The following is a 16,787-nucleotide window of genomic DNA, read 5'->3' as shown; positions in this document are numbered from 1 at the left end:
ACAAAAAGTGTGTTTCCAAACTGCGGTAGCAAAAGAAATGTTGAATTCTGTTAGTTGAGGACACACATCACAAACAAGTTTCTGAGCATGCTTCTGTCTAGATTTTATATGAAGATATTACCGTTTCCAACGAAATCTTCACAGTTATCCAAATATCCACTTGAAGATTCTACAAAAAGGGTGTTTCCAATCCGCTATATCAAAAGAAAGGATCAACTCTGTTAGTAGAGGAAACACATCCCAAATAAGTTTCTGAGAATGCTTCTGTCTAGATTTTGTGGGATGATATTTCCTTTTTCACCATAGGCCTGAAATCGCTCGAAATGTCCACTTCCAGATACTACAGAAAGACTGTTTGAAACCTCCTCTATGAATGGGAATGTTCAACTCTGTGACTTGAATGCAGATATCGCAAAGTAGTTTCTAACAGCGCTTCTGTCTAGATTTTGGATGAATATATTCCCGTTTCCAATGAAATCCTCAGAGCTATCCCAACATCCACTTACATATTATACAAAAAGAGTGTTGCCAAACTGCTGTATCAAAAGAAAGGTTGAACTCTGTTAGTTGAGGACACACATCACAAAGAAGTTTCTGAGAATGCTTCTGTCTAGATTTTACATGAAGATATTCCCGTTTCCTACGAAATCTTCACAGCTTTCCAAATATCCACTTGCAGATTCTACAAAAAGTGTGTTTCCAAACTGCTGTATCAAAAGAAAGGTTCAAGTGTCTTAGTTGAGGAAACACATCCCAAATAAGTTTCTGAGAATGCTGATGTCTCTTTTTTTCTGTTAAGATACATACTTTTTCACTGTTGGCCTGAAAGTGCTCGAAATGTCCACTTCCAGATACTACAGAAAGAGTGTTTCAAAGCTGCGCTATGAAAGGGAAGGTTCACCTCCGTGACTTGAATGCAGATATCACAAAGTAGTCTCTGTCAGAGCTTCTGTCTAGATTTTAGATGAAGATATTCCCGTTTCCAAAGATATCGTTAGAACTATCTAGATATCGGCTTACAGATTCTACAAAAAGAGTGTTTCCGAAGTGCTCTGTCAAAAGAAAGCTTCAACACTGTTAGTTGAGGACACTCATCACAAAAGACTTTCCCAGAATGCTTCTGTCTAGATTTTATATGAAGATATTCACGTTTGCAACGAAATCATTTGAGCTATCCAAATATCCACTTACAGATTCTACAAAAAGAGTGTTTCCAAACTGCTCTATCCAAAGAAAGGTTCAACTCTGTTAGTTGAGGACACACATCACAAAGAAGTTTCTGAGAATGCTTCTGCCTAGATTTTATATGAAGATATTCCCGTTTCCAACGAAATCCTTACAGCTATCCCAATATCCACTTACAGATTCTTCAAAAACAGTGTTTCCAAATTGCTGTATCAAAAGAAAGGTTGAACTCTGTTAGTTGAGGACACACACCACAAAGAAGTTTCTGAGAATGCTTCTGTCTAGATTTTACATGAAGATATTCCCGTTTCCGATGTAATCTTCACAGATTTCCAAATATCCACTTGCAGATTCTACCGAACGAGTGTTTCCAAACTGCTGTATCAAAAGAAAGGTTCAAGTCTCTTAGTTGAGGACACACATCCCAAATAAGTGTCTGAGAAAGCCTCTGTCTCGTTTTTATGGGAAGATACTTCCTTTTTCCGCGTAGGCCTGAAAGCGCTCGAAATGTCCACTTCCAGATACTGCAGAAAGAGTGTTTCAAACCTGCTCTATGAAACGGAATGTTCAGCTCTGAGACTTGAATGCAGATATCACAAAGTAGTTTCTGACAGTGCTTCTGTCTACATTTTAGATGAAGATATTCCCGTTTCCAACGAAATCGTTAGGACAATCCAGATATCCACTTACAGATTCCACAAAAAGAGTGTTTCCAAACTGCTCTATCAAAAGAAAGGTTCAACTGTGTTAGTTGAGGACACTCATCACAAAGAAGTTTCTGAGAATGCTTCTGTCTAGATTTTATATGAAGATATTCCCGTTTCCAATGAAATCTTCACAGTTATCCAAATATCCACTTGAAGATTCTTCAAAAAGAGTGTTTCCAAACTGCTGTAGCAAAAGAAATGTTGAGCTCTGTTAGTTGAGGACACACATCACAAAGAAGTTTCTTAGAATGCTTCTGTCTAGATTTTATATGAAGATATTCCCGTTTCCATTGAAATCTTCACAGTTATCCAAATATCCACTTGAAGATTCTACAAAAAGAGTGTTTCCAAACTGCTGTAGCAAAAGAAATGTTGAACTCTGCTAGTTGAGGACACTTCTCACAAAGAAGTTTCTGAGAATGCTTCTGTCTAGATTTTATATGAAGATATTACCGCTTCCAAGGAAATCTTCACATTTATCCGAATATCCACTTGCAGATTCTACAAAAAGAGTGTTTCCAACCTGCTATATCAAAAGAAAGCATCAACTCTGTTAGCAGAGGAAACACATCCCAAATAAGTTTCTGAGAATGCTTCTGTCTAGATTTTATGGGATGATATTTCCTTTTTCACCAGGGAACTGAAATCGCTCGAAATGTCCACTTCCAGATACTACAGAAAGAGTGTTTCAAACCTACTCTATGAATGGGAATGTTCAGCTCTGTGACTTGAATGCAGATATCACAAAGTAGATTCTGACAGCACTTCTGTCTAGATTTTACACGATGATATTCCCGTTTCCAACGAAATCATCTCAGTTATCCAAATATCCACCTACAGATTCTACAAAAAGTGTGTTTTCAAACTGCTCTATCCAAAGAAAGGTTCAACTCTGTTAGTTGAGGACACACATCACAAAGAAGTTTCTGAGAATGCTTCTGCCTAGATTTTATATGAAGATATTCCCGTTTCCAACGAAATCCTCAGAGCTATCCAAATATCCACTTTCAGATTCTACAAAAATAGCGTTTCCAAATTGGTGTATCAAAAGAATGGTTGAACTCTGTTAGTTGAGGACACCCATCACAAAGAAGTTTCTGAGAATGCTTCTGCGTAGATTTTATATGAAGATATTCCAGTTTCCAACAAAATCCTCAGATCTATCCCAATATCCACTTACAGATTCTACAAAAGGATTGTTTCCAAACTGCTCTATCAAAAGAAAGTTTCAACTCTCTTAGTTGAGGACACACATCCCAAATAAGTTTCTGAGAAAGCCTGTGTCTCGTTTTTATGGGAAGATACTTCCTTTTTCCCCGTAGGACAGAAAGTTCACGAAATGTCCACTTCCAGATACTGCAGAAAGAGTGTTTCAAACCTGCTCTATGAAACGGATTGTTCAGCTCTGAGACTTGAATGCAGATATCACAAAGTAGTTTCTGACAGTGCTTCTGTCTAGATTTTAGATGAAGATATTCCCGTTTCCAATGAAATCGTAAGGACAATCTAGATATCCACTTACAGATTCCACAAAAAGAGTGTTTCCAAACTGCTCTATCAAAAGAAAGGTTCAACTGTGTTAGTTGAGGACACTCATCACAAAGAAGTTTCTGAGAATGCTTCTGTCTAGATTTTATATGAAGATATTCCCGTTTGCAACGAAATCTTCACAGTTATCCAAATATCCACTTAAAGATTCTACAAAAAGAGGGTTTCCAAACTGCTGTAGCAAAAGAAATGTTGAACTCTGTTAGTTGAGGACACACATCACAAAGAAGTTTCTGATAATGTTTCTGTCTAGATTTTATATGAAGATATTTCTCTTTCCAATGAAATCTTCACAGTTATCCAAATATCCACTTGCAGATTCTACAAAAAGATTGTTTCCAAGCTGCTCTATCAAAGGAAAGGATCAACTCTGTTAGTTGAGGAAACACATCCCCAATAAGTTTCTGAGAATGCTTCTTTCTAAATTTTATGGGATGATATTTCCTTTTACTCCGTAGGCGTGAAATCGTGCGAAATGTCCACTTCCAGACACCACAGAAAGACTGTTACAAACCTACTGTATGAAAGGAAATGTTCAGCTCTGTGACTTGAATGCAGATATCACAATGTAGTTTTTGACAGTGCTTCTGTCTAGATTTTAGATGAAGATATTCCCATTTCCAACGAAATCGTTAGGTCTATCTAGATATTCACTTACAGATTCCACAAAAAGAGTGTTTCCAAACTGCTCTATCAATAGAAAGGTTCAACTGTGTTGGTTGAGGACACTCATCACAAAGAAGATTCTGAGAATGCTTCTGTCTAGATTTTATATGAAGATATTCCCGTTTCCAACGAAATCTTCACAGTTACCCAAATATCCACTTGCAGATTCTACAAAAAGGTTGTTTCAAAAATGCTCTATCAAAAGAAAGGTTCTACTCTGTTAGTTGAGGACACACATCCCAAATAAGTTTCTGAGAATGCTTCTGTCTAGATTTTATCGGAAGATATTTCGTTTTCCCCAAAGGCGCGAAAGCGCTCCAAATGTCCACTTCCAGATACTACAGAAAGAGTGTTTCAAACCTGCTCTATGAAAGGGAATGTTCAGCTCTGTGACTTGAAGGCAGATATCACAAACTAGGTTCAGAGAGTGCTTCTGTCTAGATTTCAGATGAAGGTATTCCCGTTTCCAACGATATCGTTAGAACTACCTAGATATTGGCTTACAGATTCTACAAAAAGAGTGTTTCCAAAGTGCTCTGTCAAAAGAAAGGTGCAACTGCGTTAGTTGAGGACACTCATCACAAAGAAGTTTCTGAGAATGCTTCTGTCTAGATTTTATATTAAGATATTCCCGTTTGCAGCAAAATCTTCAGTTATCCAAATATCCACTTGCAGATTCCACAAAAAGAGTGCTTCCAAACTGCTTTATCTAAAGAAAGGATCAACTCTGTTAGTTGAGGAAACACATCCCAAATAAGTTTCTGAGAATGCTTCTCTCTAGATTTTATTGGATGATATTTCCTTTTTCACCATAGGCCTGAAATCGCTTGAAAAGTCCACTTCCAGACACTACAGAAAGACTGTTTCAAACCCACTCTATGAAAGAGAATGTTCAGCTCTGTGACTTGAATGCAGATATCGCAAATTAGTTTCTGACAGTTCTTCTGTCTAGATTTTAGATGAAGATATTCCCGTTTCCAACGAAATGGTTAGGACTATCTAGATATCCACTTACAGATTCCACAAAAAGAGTGTTTCCAAACTGCTCTATCAAGAGAAAGGTTCAACTGTGTTAGTTGAGGACACTCATCACAAAGAAGTTTCTGAGAATGCTTCTGTCTAGATTTTATATGAACATATTCCCGTTTCCAACGAAATCTTCTCTGTTATCCCAATATCCACTTGAAGATTCTACAAAAACAGTGTTTCCAAACTGCTCTATTAACAGAATGGTTCAACTCTGTTACTTGAGGACGCTCATCACAAAGACGTTTCTGAGAATGCTTCTGTCTAGATTTCATATGAAGATATTCCCGTTTCCAACGAAATCTTCAGAGTAATCCAAACATAGAGTTGCAGATTCTACAAAAAGAGTGTTTCCAAATTGCTGTATCAAAAGAAATGTTGAACTCTGTTAGTTGAGAACACACATCGCAAAGAAGTTTCTGAGAATGCTTCTGTCTTGATTTTACATGAAGATATTCCCGTTTACTATGAAATCTTCATAGCTTTCCAAATATCCACTTGCAGATTCTTCAAAAAGAGTGTTTCCAAACTGCTGTTTCAAAAGAAAGGTTCACCTCTCTTAGTTGAGGACACACATCCCAAATAAATTTCTGAGAAACCCTCTGTCTCGTTTTTATGGGAAGATACTTCGTTTTTCACCGTAGGCCTGAAAGCGCTCGAAATGTCCAATTCCAGATACTGCAGAAAGAGTGTTTCAAACCTGCTCTATGAAACGGAATGTTCAGCTATGAGACTTGATTGCAGATATCACAAAGTAGTTTCTGACAGCGCTTCTGTCTAGATTTTAGATGAAGATATTCCCGTTTCCAAAGAAATCATCACAGCTATCCAAATATCCACATACAGATTCTACAAAAAGAGTGTTTCCAAACTGCTCTATCTAAAGAAAGGTTCAACTCTGTTAGTTGAGGACACTCATCACAAAGAAGTTTCTGAGAATGCTTCTGTCTAGATTTTAGATGAAGATATTCCCGTTTCCAACGAAATATTCACAGTTATCCAATCATCGACTTGCAGATTCTACAAAAAGTGTGTTTCCAAACTGCTCTATCAAAAGAAAGGTTCAACTCTGTTAGTTGAGGCCACACATCTGAAATAACTTTCTGAGAATGCTTCTGTCTAGATTTTGTGGGAAGATATTACGTTTTTCACCTTAGGCCCGAAAGCGTTCGAAATATCCACTTCCAGATACTACAGAAAGAGGGTTTCAATCCTGCTCTATGAAAGGGAAAGTTCACCTCTGTGACTTGAATGCAGATGTCACAAAGTAGTTTCTGACAGTGCTTCTGTCTAGATTTCAGGTGAAGATATTCCAGTCTCCAACGATATCGTTAGAACTATCTAGATATCCACTTACAGATTCTACAAAAAGAGTGTTTTCAAACTGCTCTATCTAAAGAATGGTTCACCTCTGTTAGTTGAGGACACACATCACAAAGAATTTTCTGAGAATGCTTCTGTCTAGATTTTATATGAAGATATTCCCGTTTCCAACGAAATCTTCACAGTTATCCAAATATCCACTTGAAGATTCTACAAAAGGAGTGTTTCGAAACTGCTGTAGCAAAAGAAATGTTGAACTCTGTTAGTTGATGACACACATCACAAAGAAGCTTCTAAGAATGCTTCTGTCTAGATTTTACATGAAGATATTCCCGCTTACTATGAAATCTTCACAGCTTTCCAAATAACCACTTGCAGATTCTACAAAAAGAGTGTTGCCAAACTCCTGTATCAAAAGAAAGGTTCAACTCTCTTAGTTGAGGACACACATCCCAAATAAGTTTCTGAGAAAGACTCTGTCTCGTTTTTATGGGAAGATACTTCCTTTTTCACCGTAGGCCTGAAAGCGCTCGAAATGTCCACTTCCAGATACTGCAGAAAGAGTGTTTCAAACCTGCTCTATGAAACGGAATGTTCAGCTCTGAGACTTGAATGCAGATATCACAAAGTAGTTTCTGACAGCGCTTCTGTCTAGATTTTAGATGAAGATATTCCCGTTTCCAACAAAATCATTAGAACTATGTTGATATCCACATTCAGATTCTACAAAAAGAGTGTTTCCAAACTCCTTTATAAAAAGAAAGGTTCAACTCTGTTAGTTGAGGACACTCATCACAAAGAAGTTTCTGAGAATGCTTCTGTCTAGATTTTATATGAAGATATTCCCGTTTCCAACGAAATCTTCTCTGTTATCCAAATATCCACTTGAAGATTCTACAAAAAGAGTGTTTCCAAACGGCTCTATTAATAGAATGGTTCAACTCTGTTAGTTGAGGACACTAATCACAAAGACGTTTCTGAGAATGCTTCTGTCTAGATTTTATATGAAGATATTCCCGTTTCCAACGAAATCTTCACAGTTATCCAAACATCGACTTGCAGAGTCTACAAAAAGAGTGTTTCCAAACTGCTCTATCAAAAGAAAGGTTCAACTCCGTTAGTTGAGGACACACATCTGAAATAACTTTCTGAGAATGCTTCTGTCTAGATTTTGTGGGAAGATATTTCGTTTTTCACCTTAGGTCCGAAATCGCTCGAAATGTCCACTTCCAGATACTACAGAAAGAGGGTTTCAAACTTGCTCTATGAAAGGGAATGTCCAGCTCTGTGACTTGAATGCAGATATCACAGAGTAGTTTCTGACAGTGCTTCTGTCTAGATTTGAGATGAAGATATTCCCGTTTCCAACGATATCATTAGAACTATCAAGATATCCACTTACACTTTATGCAAAAAAGAATGTTTCCAAACTGCTCTATCCAAAGAAAGGTTCAACTCTGTTAGTTGAGGACACACATCAGAAAGAAGTTTCTCAGCATGCTTCTGTCTAGATTTTACATGAATATATTCCCGTTTCCAACGAAATCCTCAGTGCTATCCCAACATAAACTTACAGATTCAACAAAAAGAGTGATTCCAAATTGCTCTAACAAAAGAAAGGTTGAACTCCGTTAGTTGAGGACACACATCACAAAGAAGTTTCTGAGAATGCTTCTGTCTAGATTTTATATGAAGATATTACCGTTTCCAATGAAATCTTCACAGTTATCCAAATATCCACTTGCAGATTCTACAAAAAGATTGTTTCCAAACTGCTATATCAAAAGAAATGATCATCTCTGTTAGTTGAGGAAACACATCCCAAATAAGTTTCTGAGAATGCTTCTGTCTAGATTTCATGGGATATTTTCTTTTTCACCATAGGCCTGAAATCGCTTGAAATGTCCACTTCCAGATACTACAGAAAGACTGTTTCAAACCTACTCTACGAAAGGGAATGTTCAGCTCTGTGACTTGAATGCAGATATCTCAAAGTAGTTTCTGACAGTGCTTCTGTCTGGATTTTAGATGAAGATATTCCCGTTAGTTAGTTGAGGACACACATCACAAAGAAGTTTCAGAGAATGCTTCTGTCTAGATTTTATATGAAGATATTACCTTTTCCAATGAAATCTTCACAGTTATCCAAATATCCCATTGCAGATTCTACAAAAAGAGTGTTTCCAAAGATCTCTATTAATAGAAAGGTTCAGCGCTGTTAGTTGAGGACTCTCATCACAAAGAAGTTTCTGAGAATGCTTCTGTCGAGATTTTATATGAAGATATTCCCGTATCCAATGAAATCTTCACAGTTATCCAAACATCGACTTGCAGATTCTTCAAAAAGAGTGTTTCCAAACTGCTCTATCAAAAGAAAGGTTCAACTCTATTAGTTGAGGACACACATCCCAAATAAGTTTCTGAGAATGCTTCTGTCAAGATTTTATGGGAAGATATTTCGCTTTTCACCATAGGCCAGAAAGCGCACCAAATGTCCACTTCCAGATAGTACAGAAAGAGTGTTTTAAGCCTGCTCTATCAAAGGGAATGTTCAGCTCTGAAACTGGAATACAGATATCACAAAGTAGGTTCTGAGAGTGCTTCTGTCTTGATTTCAGATGAAGATATTCCCGTTTCCAACGATATCGTTAGAAATATCTAGATATCGGCTTACAGATTCTACAAAATTATTGTTTCCAAAGTGCTCTGTCAAAAGAAAGGTTCAACTCTGTAAGTTGAGGACACTCATCACAAAGAAGTTACTGAGAATGCTTCTGTCTATATTTTATATGAAGATATTCCCATTTCCAACAAAATCTTCACTATTATCGAAATATCCACTTGAAGATTGTACAAAAAGAGTGTTTCCAAACTGCTGTAGTGAAAGAAATGTTGAACTCTGTTATTTGAGGACACACATCACAAAGAAGTTTCTGAGAATGCTTCCGTATAGATTTTATGTGACGATATTACCTTTTCCGACGAAATCTTCACAGGTATCCAAATATCCACTTGCAGATTCTACAAAAAGAGTGTTTCCAAAGTGCTCTATTAATAGAATGTATCAACTCTGTTAGTTGAGGACACTCATAACAAAGACGTTTCTGAGAATGCATCTGTCGAGATTTTAGATGAAGATATTCCCGTTTCCAATGATATCGTTAGAACTATCTAGAAATCCTCTTACAGATTTTACAAGAAGAGTGTTTCCAAAGTGCTCTGTCAAAAGAAAGGTTCAACTCTGTTAGTTGAGGACACTCATCACAAAGAAGATTCTGAGAATGCTTCTGTCTATATTTTATATGAAGATATTCCCGTTTCCAATGAAATCTTTACAGTTGTCAAAATATCCAATTGAAGATTCTACAAAAAGAGTGTTGCCAAACTGCTGAAGTGAAAGAAATGTTGAACTCTGTTAGTTGAGGACACACAATCCAAAGAAGTTTCTGAGAATGCTTCTGTCTAGATTTTAAATGAAGATATTCCCGTTTCCAACGAAATCCTCAGAGCTATCCCAATATCCACTTACAGATTCTACAGAAAGAGTGTTTCCAAATAGCTGTATCCAAAGAAAGGTTGAACTCTGTTAGTTGAGGACACACATCACTAAGAATTTTCTGAGAATGCTTCTGTCTAGATTTTACATGAAGATATTCCCGTTTCCTACGAAATCTTCACAGCTTTCAATATATCCACTTGCAGATTGTACAAAAAGTGTGTTTCCAAACTGCTGTATCAAAAGAAAGGTTCAACTCTGTGAGTTGAGGACACACATCCCAAAGAAGTTTCTGAGAAAGCCTCTCTCTCGTTTTTATGGGAAGATGCTTCCTTTTTCCCCGTAGGCCTGAAAGCGCTTGACATATCCACTTCCAGATACGGCAGAAAGAGTGTTTCAAACCTGCTCTATGAAACGGAATGTTCAGCTCTGAGACTTGAGCGCAGATATCACAAAGCAGTTTCTGACAGTGCTTCTGTCTAGATTTTAGTTGAAGATATTCCCGTTTCCAAAGAAATCGTTAGAACTATCTTGATATCCACCTACAGATTCTACAAAAAGAGTGTTTCCAAACTGCTCTATCAAAAGAAATGTTCAACTCTGTGAGTTGAGGACACACATCCCAAATAAGTTTCTGAGAATGCTTCTGTCTAGATTTTATGGGAAGATATTTCGTTTTTCACCATAGGACCGAAAGTGCTCGAAATCTCCACTTCCAGATACTGCAGAAAGAGTGTTTCAAACCTGCTGTATGAAAGGGAATGTTCAGCTCTGCGACTTGAATGCAGATATCACAAAGTAGGTTCTGAGAGTGCTTCTGTCTAGATTTCAGATGAAGATATTCCCGTTTCCAACGATATCGTTAGAACAATCTAGATATCGCTTTACAGATTCTACAAAAAGAGTGTTTCCAAAGTGCTCTGTCAAAAGAAAGGTTCAACTCTGTTAGTTGAGGACACTCATCACAAAGAAGTTTCTGAGAATGCTTCTGTCTAGATTTTATATGAAGATATTCCCGTTTCCAACGAAATCTCCACCGTTATCCAAATATCCACTTGAAGATTCTACAAAAAGAGTGTTTGCAAACTGCAGTAGCAAAAGAAATGTTGAACTCTGCAAGTTCAGGACACACATCACAAAGAAGTTTCTGAGAATGTTTCTGTCTAGATTTTATATGAATATATTCCCGTTTCCAACGAAATCTTCACAGTTATCCAAATATCCACTTGCATATTCTACAAAAAGAGTGTTTCCAAACTGCTCTATCAAAAGAAAGCTGCACCTCTGTTAGTTGAGGACACACATCACAAATAAGTTTCTGAGATTGCTTCTGTCTAGATTTTATGGGAAGATATTTCATTTTTCACCATAGGCCCGAAAGCGCTTCAAATGTCCACTTCCAGATACTACAGAAAGAGTGTTTCAAACCTGCTCTATGATAGGGAATGTTCAGCTCTGTGACTTGAATGCAGATTTCACAAAGAAGTTTCTGAGAGTGCTTCTGTCTAGATTTTATATGAAGATATTCCCGTTTCCAATGAAATCTTCACAGTTATCCAATTATCCACTTGCAGATTCTACAAAAAGAATGTTTCCAAGTTCTCTATTAATAGAATGGTTCAGCTCTGTTAGTTGAGGACTCTCATCACAAAGAAGTTTCTGAGAATGCTTCTGTCGAGATTTTATATGAAGACATTCCGTATCCAACGAAATCTTCACAGTTATCCAAACATCGATTTGCAGATTCTACAGAAAGTGTGTTTCCAAACTGCTCTATCAAAATAAATGTTCAACTCTGTCAGTTGAGGACAAACATCCTAAATAAGTTTCCGAGAATGCTTCTCTCTAGATTTTATGGGAAGATATTTCGTTTTTCACCATAGGCCCGAAAGCGCTCGAAATGTCCACTTCCAGATACTACAGAAAGTGTGTTTCAAACCTGCTGTATCAAAGGGAATGTTCACCTCTGTGACTTGAATGCAGATATCACAAAGTAGGTTCTGAGAGTGCTTCTGTCTAGATTTCAGATGAAGATATTCCCGTTTCCAATGAAATCGTTAGGACTATCTTGATATCCACTTACAGATTCCACAAAAAGAGTGTTTTGAAACTGCTCTATGAAAGGAAAAGTTCAACTGTGTTAGTTGAGGACAGTCATCACAAAAAGTTTCTGAGAATGCTTCTGTCTAGATTTTATATGAAGATATTCCCGTTTCCAATGAAATCTTCACAGTTATCCAAATATCCACTTGAAGATTCTACAGAAAGAGTGTTTCCAAAGTGCTCTACTAATAGAATGGTTCAACTCTGTTAGTTAAGGACACTCATCACAAAGACGTTTCTGAGAATGCTTATGTAGACATTTCATATGAAGATATTCCTTTTCCAACGAAATCTTCACAGTTATCCAAACATCGACTTGCAGAATCTACAAAAGGAGTGTTTCCAAACTGCTCTTTCAAAAGAAAGGTTCAACTCTGTTACTTGGGGACAGTCATCACAAAGAAGTTTCTGAGAATGCTTCTGTCTAGATTTTATATGAAGATATTCCCGTTTCCAACGAAATCTTCACAGTTATCCAAATATCCACTTGCAGATTCTACAAAAAGAGTGTTTCCAAAGTGCTCTATTAATAGAATGTTTCAACTGTGTTAGTTGAGGACACTCATCACAAAGACCTTACTGAGAATGCTTCTGTCGAAATTTTATATGAAGATATTCCCGTTTCCAACGAAATCTTCACAGTTATCCAAACATCGATTTGCAGATTGTACAGAAAGAGTGTTTCAAAACTGCTCTATCAAAAGAAAGGTTCAACTCTGTTAGTTGAGGACACACATCCCAAATAAGTTTCTGAGATTGCTTCTGTCTAGATTTTATGGGAAGATATTTCGCTTTTCACCATAGGCCCGAAAGCGCTCCAAATGTCCACTTCCAGATACTACAGAAAGAGTGTTTCAAACCTGCTGTATGAAAGGGAATGTTCAGCTCTGTGACTTGAATGCAGATATCACAAAGTAGGTTCTGAGAGTGCTTCTGCCTAGATTTCAGATGAAGATGTTCCCGTTTCCAACGATATCCTTAGAGCTATCTAGATATGGGCTTACAGATTCTACACAAAGAGTGTTTCCAAAGTGCTCTGTCAAAAGAAAGGTTCAACTCTGTTAGTTGAGGGCACTCATCACAAAGAAGTTTCTGAGAATGCTTCTGTCTATATTTTATATGAAGATATTCCCGTTTCCAATGAAATCTTCACAGTTATCCAAATATCCATTTGAAGATTCTACAGAAAGAGTGTTTCCAAAGTGCTCTACTAATAGAATGGTTCAACTCTGTTAGTTAAGGACACTCATCACAAAGACGTTTCTGAGAATGCTTATGTAGACATTTCATATGAAGATATTCCTTTTCCAACGAAATCTTCACAGTTATCCAAACATCGACTTGCAGAATCTACAAAAGGAGTGTTTCCAAACTGCTCTTTCAAAAGAAAGGTTCAACTCTGTTACTTGGGGACAGTCATCACAAAGAAGTTTCTGAGAATGCTTCTGTCTAGATTTTATATGAAGATATTCCCGTTTCCAACGAAATCTTCACAGTTATCCAAATATCCACTTGCAGATTCTACAAAAAGAGTGTTTCCAAAGTGCTCTATTAATAGAATGTTTCAACTGTGTTAGTTGAGGACACTCATCACAAAGACCTTACTGAGAATGCTTCTCTCGAGATTTTATATGAAGATATTCCCGTTTCCAACGAAATCTTCACAGTTATCCAAACATTGATTTGCAGATTGTACAGAAAGTGTGTTTCAAAACTGCTCTATCAAAAGAAAGGTTCAACTCTGTTAGTTGAGGACACACATCCCAAATAAGTTTCTGAGATTGCTTCTGTCTAGATTTTATGGGAAGATATTTCGCTTTTCACCATAGGCCCGAATGCGCTCCAAATGTCCACTTCCAGATACTACAGAAACACTGTTTCAAACCTGCTGTATGAAAGGGAATGTTCAGCTCTGTGACTTGAATGCAGATATCACAAAGTAGGTTCTGAGAGTGCTTCTGTCTAGATTTCAAATGAAGATATTCCCGTTTTCAATGATATCCTTAGAACTATCTAGATATGGGCTTACAGATTCTACAAAAAGAGTGTTTCCAAAGTGCTCTGTCAAAAGAAAGGTTCCACTCTGTTAGTTGAGGGCACTCATCACAAAGAAGTTTCTGAGAATGCTTCTGTCTATATTTTATATGAAGATATTCCCGTTTCCAAAGAAATCTTCACTATTATCGAAATATCCACTTGAAGATTGTACAAAAAGTGTGTTTCCAAACTGCTGTAGTGAAAGAAATGTTGAACTCTGTTAGTTGAGGACACACATCACGAAGAAGTTGCTGAGAATGCTTCTGTCTAGATTTTATATGAAGATATTACCTTTTCCAAAGACATCTTCACAGTTGTCCAAATATCCACTGGAAGATTCTACAAAAAGAGTGTTTCCAAAGTGCTCTATCAATAGAATGTTTCAACTCTCTTAGTTGAGGACACTCATCACAAAGACGTTTCTGAGAATGCTTCTGTCGAGATTTTATATGAAGATACTCCCGTTTCCAACGAAATCTTCTCAGTTATCCAAAGATCGAATTGCAGATTCTACAGAAAGAGTGTTTCCAAACTGCTCTATCAAAAGAAAGGTACAACTCTGTTAGTTGAGGACACACATCCCATATAAGTTTCTGAGAATGCTTCTGTCTAGATTTTATGGGAAGATATTTCGTTTTTCACCATAGGCCCGAAAGCGCTGCAAATGTCCACTTCCATATACTACAGAAAGAGTGTTTCAAACCTGCTCTATGAAAGGGAATGTTCAGCTCTGTGACTTGAATGCAGACATCACAAAGAAGTTTCTGAGAATGCTTCTGTCTAGAATTTATATGAAGATATTCCCGTTTCCAACGAAATCTTCACAGTTATCCAAATATCCACTTGCAGATTCTACAAAAAGAGTGTTTCCAAAGATCTCTATTAATAGAATGGTTCAACGCTTTTAGTTGAGGACTCTCATCACAAAGACGTTTCTGAGAATGCTGCTGTCGAGATTTTATATGAAGATATTCCCGTATCCAATGAAATCTTCACAGTTATTCAAACATCGATTTGCAGACTCTACAAAAAGAGTGTTTCCAAACTGCTCTATCAAAAGAAAGGTTCAAATCTGTTAGTTGAGGATGCACATCCCAAATAAGTTTCTGAGAATGCTTCTGTATGGATTTTATGGGATGATATTTCCTTTTTCACCATAGGCCTGAAATCGCTCGAAATGTCCACTTCCAGATACTACAGAAAGACTGTTTGAAACCTACTCTATGAATGGGAATGTTCAACTCTGTGACTTGAATGCAGATATCGCAAACTAGTTTCTGACAGTGCTTCTGTCTAGATTATAAATGAATATATTCCCGTTTCCAATGAAATCCTCAGAGCTATCCCAATATCCACTTACATATACTACAAAAAGTGTTTCCAAACTGCTGTATCAAAAGAAAGGTTGAACTCTGTTAGTTGAGGACACACATCACAAAGAAGTTTCTGAGAATGCTTCTGTCTAGATTTTACATGAAGATATTCCCATTTCCTACGAAATCTTCACAGCTTTCCAAATATCCACTTGCAGATTCTACAAAAAGAGTGTTTCCAAACTGCTCTATCAAAAGAAAGTTTCAACTCGCTTAGTTGAGGACACACATCCCAAATAAGTTTCTGAGAAAGCCTCTGTCTGGTTTGTATGGGAAGATAATACCTTTTAGACCGTAGGCCTGAAAACGCTCGAAATGTCCACTTCCAGATTCTGCAGAAAGAGTGTTTCAGACCTGCACTACGAAACGGAATGTTCAGCTCTGAGACTTGAATGCAGATATCGCAAAGTAGTTTCTGACAGTGCTTCTGTCTAGATATTAGATGAAGATATTCCCGTTTCCAACGAAATCGTTAGGACTATCTAGATATCCACTTACAGATTCCACAAAAAGAGTGTTTCCAAACTGCTCTATCAGGAGAAAGTTTCAACTGTGTTAGTTGAGGACACTCATCACAAAGAAGTTTCTGCGAATGCTTCTGTCTAGATTTTATATGAAGATATTCCCGTTTCCAATGAAATCTTCACAGTTATCTAAATATCCATTTGAAGATTCTACAAAAAGAGTGGTTCCAAACTGCTGTAGCAAAAGAAATGTTGAAATCTGTTAGTTGAGGACACACATCACAAAGAAGTTTCTGAGAATGCTTCTGTCTAGATTTTATATGAAGATATTACCTTTTCCAACGAAATCTTCACAGTTATCCAAATATCCACTTGAAGATTCTACAAAAAGAGTGTTTCCAAAGTGCTCTATTAATAGAATGTTTCAACTCTGTTAGTTGAGGACACTCATCACAAAGACCTTTCTGAGAATGCTTCTGTCGAGATTTTATATGAAGATATTCCCGTTTCCAACGAAATCTTCACAGTTATCCAAACATCGATTTGCAGATTGTACAGAAAGAGTGTTTCAAAACTGCTCTATCAAAAGAAAGGTTCAACTCTGTTAGTTGAGGACACACATCCCAAATAAGTTTCTGAGATTGCTTCTGTCTAGATTTTATGGGAAGATATTTCGCTTTTCACCATAGGCCCGAAAGCGCTCCAAATGTCCACTTCCAGATACTACAGAAAGAGTGTTTCAAACCTGCTGTATGAAAGGGAATGTTCAGCTCTGTGAATTGAATGCAGATATCACAAAGTGCTTTCTGAGAGTGCTTCTGTCTAGATTTCAGATGAAGATATTCCCGTTTCCAACGAT

This window comes from Gorilla gorilla, chromosome 13 (assembly GCF_029281585.2).
Source record: "Gorilla gorilla gorilla isolate KB3781 chromosome 13, NHGRI_mGorGor1-v2.1_pri, whole genome shotgun sequence".
Classification (NCBI taxonomy): Eukaryota; Metazoa; Chordata; class Mammalia; order Primates; family Hominidae; genus Gorilla; species Gorilla gorilla.
The sequence above is the reverse complement of the archived record's forward strand: the minus strand, read 5'-3'. Positions refer to the sequence as shown.